Raw genomic sequence first — 6585 nt, 5'->3', positions numbered from 1 at the left:
TTTCGTGACTGGCACAGCCATGTTTAATTGGCGGGTTACTATAGGAAGTACATTATTTGTAGCGTGAGCCACCCGAGGTCGAATTCGGTCGCACTACTAGTTATGGACAGCAGTATGCAATATTTGGGGCACCAATTGTTATGACCCCAAAACTGCCCTTGACCATTTTGGTAGGGACACTGGTAACCCCTCCAATCCAATTAACTAGTAACTGTCTGAAGGTGTTTCCCATGATTGTACTCAGAGTAATTATAATGGAAGGTGACAATGACAAATCCGAGTTAACTAAAATAAGTCAGCAAGTGTGCATATACTATCATCAATCAAGACTGAGAGCTATTAATTGAAGTACACTTATCCTAATCTAACATGGATCAAGCAAAATGGACATTGTCTTCTCTTCTTAAGGTCCTTTTAAACAACCTGATAAGCCTCAAATACTGCATACATCTAATACTTAGTAAGTAAAAGAAGCATAGTTTTGTTTTGGCAAGACATAGGTGTAATCCCAGCAACAACCGCCTATAAATTTAATGCAGAAAAACTAGTGCTTCAATAGTTCATAACTATCATGTATGGTCTACTTGAGATATTACCCATTCTTAGAAGGGTTGGCGCTATCCCGAGAAACCTGTAATACAATGCGAGTGCCCCGACCATTGTACTCTACTATTCATAACTAGCCGCCCGACCAAGTCTGATCGCATGTGACCCAACTACTAATAATGTACGTCTTGACAGTCCTGTAGTGACTTGCCAATCAAACATGGCTACGCCGGTCTCCAAACAACCATTGACTCCAAGGCCTATATAACACACACACACACACACATTTGACCGTAGAATGAAATTATATATATATATATAGTAAACCCATGATCATTATACCACGTGTACCGGTGTACCATGTCATACACTGCATCTCATTATCAATTATTAAGACAATTACTAAGTTGCATAAAGGTAAACATGCTCATAACATACACGTGCTGAGTCAGCTGATATATCGCACGTTTTTAAGGAAAGCAGTCATAAGTATTTACTTACCTCATACACTAGCTTGAATCCTTTGACATTTTGAATCACTGTTATAACGAAACATGATTCATCGTTATACGTAGTACTAAAGAACTTACTAGAGACACATAAGGTCCTAATCGAGAACAACTAGTTAGAAGATCACAAAACCCTAATTCTACACATTTTGAACACTAGTCGAACGTTCTGCCAATGAACCGAACTTTTGAGCTCGATGGCGAATGTTCGGACAGGATATAGAAAACTTTCGGTCAGAGGCCGAAATGGATGTTAAGCTCTTATCCTCAAATCACTACGTAATAAACCATATCTTAGGCTCTAAATGAGTGCATGCATGCATAGTAAACCATGATATTATAAAAGTTGGGGAAAACAAGAAGTGTTTTTAAAACATTTGAAAATCCTTCTCTTTTAAGAAAAATGATACACAAACTCATCATGGTATCTTTAAAACTTGCAAGGAACATGAAAATAACAAGAATAACATGAAAACTAAGTTAATGCATAGGAGTTTACCTTGAAAGTGGCAAACCAACCCAAAATCTTTTCATTCTCTCCCAAAAATATCCTTTCACTCTAAGATTTGTGTTTCTGGTGTAGGGGTGGGTTTAGGGGCGAGAGGGAGGGGGTATTTATAGGAGTGGGAGGCGTGCTGGTGTCTGAAAATGTGGAGAATAGGTTAAAATTGATTTTCAGACTATCACCGAACATTCAATACTAAGGTGCGAGCATTTAGTGTTCTATTACACAGTAGTTTTAGGGTTGCAGGTCGAAGCTTTGGTCAATACTCAATGGTTTCAATTGGGTAAACGAACGTTCGGGATGGTCCCCTGTCGAACGTTCGCACTAAGGTCATGATCTAATGGTCGGTGGTCCTTGTTGAACGTTCGGCTAGAGAGCTGAAGTTGGATTTTTAGGGCTATATTGTAGTGAGAGCTTAGTCAAAAGGATTGACACTTCTTTAAAAGGTTTAAGGGGTGTTTTATAAGTTAAAGTGAATGGTTGTTTTTAATAAATCTTTTTTGGATATTTTGGGGCATCACATTTGTATTGTATTACAGGTTTTTCGGGAAAGCGCCAACCCTGTTAAGAATGGGTAATATCTCGGATAGACCATACATGATAGTTATGACTTATTAGCACATTAGTTTTCTGCATTAAAACTTATAGGCGATTGTCGCTAGGATTGCACCTATACATCTCAAAAACCAAAACTATATTTTCTGGTGCAATAAGAAAGGCAACATCTCATTTGCTTGCTACAACAAATACATGTTTACTTACTAAGTCTTAGTAAGATTTACTCATATTATACTCGACTGGGATTACAACAAATACATATCAAGAGCCCATATCATACTCGACTGTAAGATTTACTAAGTCTTAGACTTACACAGTGTTTGTGGCTTGTCAGATAATTTGTTTTAAGAAGACTTTTAAAGAAAAGAAGCCTGAGACAATTGTATTTATATTAGGTTTGGTTAGAATAATGATAATTCAATTAGTAGCTCCCGATTTGTGATTAGTGATAGTATATGCATGCCTAGTGACTTAATTTAGATATCTCAGATCTGTCATTTTCACTTTCCGTTACAATTACTCTAAGTATGCTTGATGGAGGATACCTTCGGACAGTTAGCAGTGAACTGAACTTGAGTGATTGTTAGTAACCCTACTAAAATGATCAAGGCCAATTTTGAGGGCGTTACATAAATGATTTATTTTTGTTGCCTCAGGTCATTTATTTTTGCTTTCTACATGTTCATATTCTAATAAGTTAAATGATTTTAAAGTAGTTGCACCAGTCAATTATCAGTTAATTGGTCTTAGAAAATTTTCAATAACAATCTAAGTTAATCAAAATTAATTACTTTAATTTGGAGACATTACAAATATGTTATATGAGCATTATGCTCTAAAAACTGTTGGTAATAGTGCTAAGTATTTCGTTGTAGACTTTTTTCAGAGAGTGTGAGATTCTCGAGCGTCATTCCATAAGAAATAGGGCTGCGAGGCGAACCAATAAGTTAATTTAGTTAATTAATTTTCTGGGACATTACAAGTAATTTGCAAGGTTTTAAAATGATTGTTCAGAACATTACAAAACAATTTTTGAACTTAAAAATTAGTTTCAATGACTTATTAATTTGTATTAAAGATCTTGTATTTGTTGTTCCGTAAAAAATAGTAATATATATATTACTTTACTAAAACTATTACCAGTGACCACTATGTTGTGGTCAACATATTGATGACATGTGTTGTATACTTATTTTAGATACCATATTAGTGACAACAATTTTGTAGTCATTGATAGTTTAGATGCATTCATATTGGTTATAAGCTTAGACAAAGTGAAAAAAAGAACAAAGAAAAATTACACAACTAAGTTTCAGTTCAATAAATACTACAGAAGATTCACGCCTATGAAACCAAATCCATTTATCTATTCTTAAAGTAGGAGTAGAAAAAGGAAAAAAGAGAAAGGATTTTATTCCTTACTATAATTTTTTCTATCTAAGTACCTCCAATCACCTCGCTCCTTCCACCCTGATGAAAAGGGAGGGAAGCTTTGTTCATTTTGAAAGCCATTAGCAGGATCAACTTTAGTCTTCACATGTACCAACCTGTTAAAGTTGTTCTTGAAATATTTATTACCCCATATGCTCGCCCGTCTATAGCTTGTGTTGCCTTTACCATTTGTTCCAATGTCAAGGTCCCTGTAATTAACATATGCAGCTCTTGGAGATTTCGAAACGTAGGGAGCCATGTAGCTGTAAAGCCTTCTTATCCAACTTATATATACCTTTCGGATGCCGCAGTTTCTTCTTCTTACCAGAACACTGCGTAAAAGATTTAGTTGATATTACCAGCTCTATGTGGGAAAGGAGTTGCAGATTCCGAAATTTCACTCATTCTGCCCCCATACGGAGTCAGAACCATTAAACCTGTTTCTCCCCCCTCTTTCTCGTAAAACCTTTGCCAGATGCCTTCCAACCCAAGTTCTGGAATTGGTTCCTGGACATAGTCAGATTTTGCTTTAAAATGGTATCTTGTGGGTGGAGTCCTGTTGAGCAAAACATCCAAGGATTCGCCACTTCTGAAATCAGCAAAGTAGAGGATAGATTCAATTCAACTCATTTCAATGCAATCTTCTCTCACCAAACCCAGCTCAGGAAAGCTCTGTTTCATCATTGGAAGGAGCTTATCAATCCCTCCAAGATACAAGGACTCGAATGAAGCTTGGATGGTCCTCTTCCCTTCTTGGCTGGAATTGACACTTGTTAAGCTAACGCGAACTAACAAGTCTTCGTGAAGCTTGGCTGTAACATATTGCCACCGGTGGACAAGCTTCGTTGCATTTTGTTCCAAGTTCCGATTAACAGTGAAAACAGTCACAGTTGACGGAACGTGAACTAACTTGATTTTCCATGAAAGAACGATTCAAAAGTTCACCCCTCCTCTCCTCGAATCGCCCAAAACAGATCCTCTCCCAATTGGGCGTCGATAATATTGTCAGCAGCAAGGCCATATTTGCGCAACAATGTGCCGTACCCTCCATCGCGCTGAAGTGTCCACCAACTCCCACAGTTGAGGAAATTCCTGCCGGAAAGCCAAGAGTTCTACTTTTCTCGGCGATCCTATAATAAACTTCAATGTTCCAACAGTAGCTCTGAAGATAGTAGGAACTAATCGTCATTGCTAGAACTTGTCCTCTTTGGTAATCAAATGAACGGAACCATTCCAGAAAGCATCGGGAAGCTGGCAATGCTTGTTTCACTGGACCTTGATTGGAATTCTTGGGAAGGTGTCCTAACTGAAGCTCATTTTCAAGGTAAAATGTTGATGTTGGAGTTTCATCAAACAAGTTATTTAATGTTACCATGCGGATAATTGCAAAAAGTAAATGCACTGGTTTTCAAGTTGTCAAAATACTTCAAAAAGCATAACCAGGAGGAGAAACTTCTTATCATGGTCCAAACGTCGCCCAATAGTTCTGGTAGACATTTGATTCTAATTGTTTTCTATGTTATTGATGTATCCGGTAAGTCCTTCAAATTTACTGACTTGGTTTTCTGATGATGTTTAGGTAATGAAATTTGAAGATCTAAAGGAACTTGGTAGTGAATCGGCTGTAAAGGTAGATATCTTATATGGTTGTGAACGAGTATTTCTACCTTGCAGTGCTACACAAGTGAATATGCAGCTCCTTTTTTCTTTCCTTTGTTTCTTTGGGTGGGGATGGGGGGTCCATTGTAGGTCTATTCGTTCTATGCGCAACATAAATAGGAGTTTAGCTTTTTCCAATCCCTTAAAGCACAGATAGATATTTAAGAGCATCCCCCTCTTTTTCTTTTAACAAAATTGGTTATTATAATTGAAAGTTTGGACCTCATACTACAGATTTAGGGTTCTAGGGGTTTCAATGGGCTAAGCAACTCTAGGCTAAGTGTGGTGTGAGAGTGATTGTGGCCTAGCATCCCTGGAGCTAGAGATTTCACTGGAGTGTGGCAAACAGTAACATATGATAATCTTGCGATTATGTAGAATGGACAACAAAGAAGACCATTCATGAGATGGTAGAACTATAAATATCTTACTGGTTTTCACTTAGTGTTATCTCGGAATGATCCTTAATCGCATGGCGTTTACCTCCCAATTGCAACTGAAATGCCGTTGTTTTCAACCAGAAGTTAATTTTTCTACAATTGTTCTTATTTGTCTTATTGTTCAATTGGTCCAAACTTTTTCAGGATTGTCTGAATTCCTTGTTTGTTTCTAGTTTGGAATTAAACTCCTAATGCTTTTTTCTTTTTCTTTATCTTTTTTCACAGGCAGCCGGAAAGTATAGACAGGAGGGGAAAACTTATGTGGTTCAAGATGGAGACATTATATTTTTCAAGTTTAATGTTTCTGGGGGTGGGAAGAAGTGAAATATACATTTTCACTTGGTCATTGAATTAATTTAACGAATTTGACGTTTTGTCATTAGATTACTTGTGAGCTTTTATCACCAAGAGGGGATGAAAAGAAGTATAAAACACTTGTATTCCGTTTTGCAGATTGTAGAAACATAAGTTTGTTTAAAGTTATGAGTTTGATACATAAAGAAATTGGGAGGCAAAAAAGGCCTCTAGCATGTATTACATAACTTGTCCTTCAATGTTTTGCACCAACTAGGGGTGTCAACGAGCTGAGCTTGAGCGAGCTTCCCTTATTCAGGCTTGACTCATTTAAATTTTACTCGAGCTCGAGCTTGAGTCGAGTTCAAGAGTGAGCCAAAAAAATCGAGCTCGAGCTAATAATAAGTCGAGCCGAGCCAGCTCGCGAGCTAGCTCTTATATTTAATTTTTTGTTTAAAAAAAAAAAAATTTAACTTCAAGTACTTTTAAAAGGCTTAAGAAGTTAGTTTGCATATGAGTATTTGCTTAACCTGGCTAGACGAGTATGGAGCCTGAGTCAATACAGCAAGGCATTTGATTTCAAAGAGAGAGGATATGCATCCTTTTATAGATAAGCAAATTTGGAGATTAATGTTTTCTTAAC

General features: G+C 37.0%; 1 pseudogene; it reads right to left on the bottom strand.

Annotated features, from left to right (window-relative positions):
* Positions 1-3529: 3529 nt before the first annotated feature.
* LOC132169554 (tetrahydroberberine oxidase-like) lies at positions 3530-4924 on the bottom strand (annotated as a pseudogene).
* Positions 4925-6585: the final 1661 nt, after the last annotated feature.

The sequence above is a fragment of the Corylus avellana genome, chromosome ca2, assembly GCF_901000735.1.
Source record: "Corylus avellana chromosome ca2, CavTom2PMs-1.0".
NCBI lineage: Eukaryota > Viridiplantae > Streptophyta > Magnoliopsida > Fagales > Betulaceae > Corylus > Corylus avellana.
The sequence above is the reverse complement of the archived record's forward strand: the minus strand, read 5'-3'. Positions and strand labels throughout refer to the sequence as shown.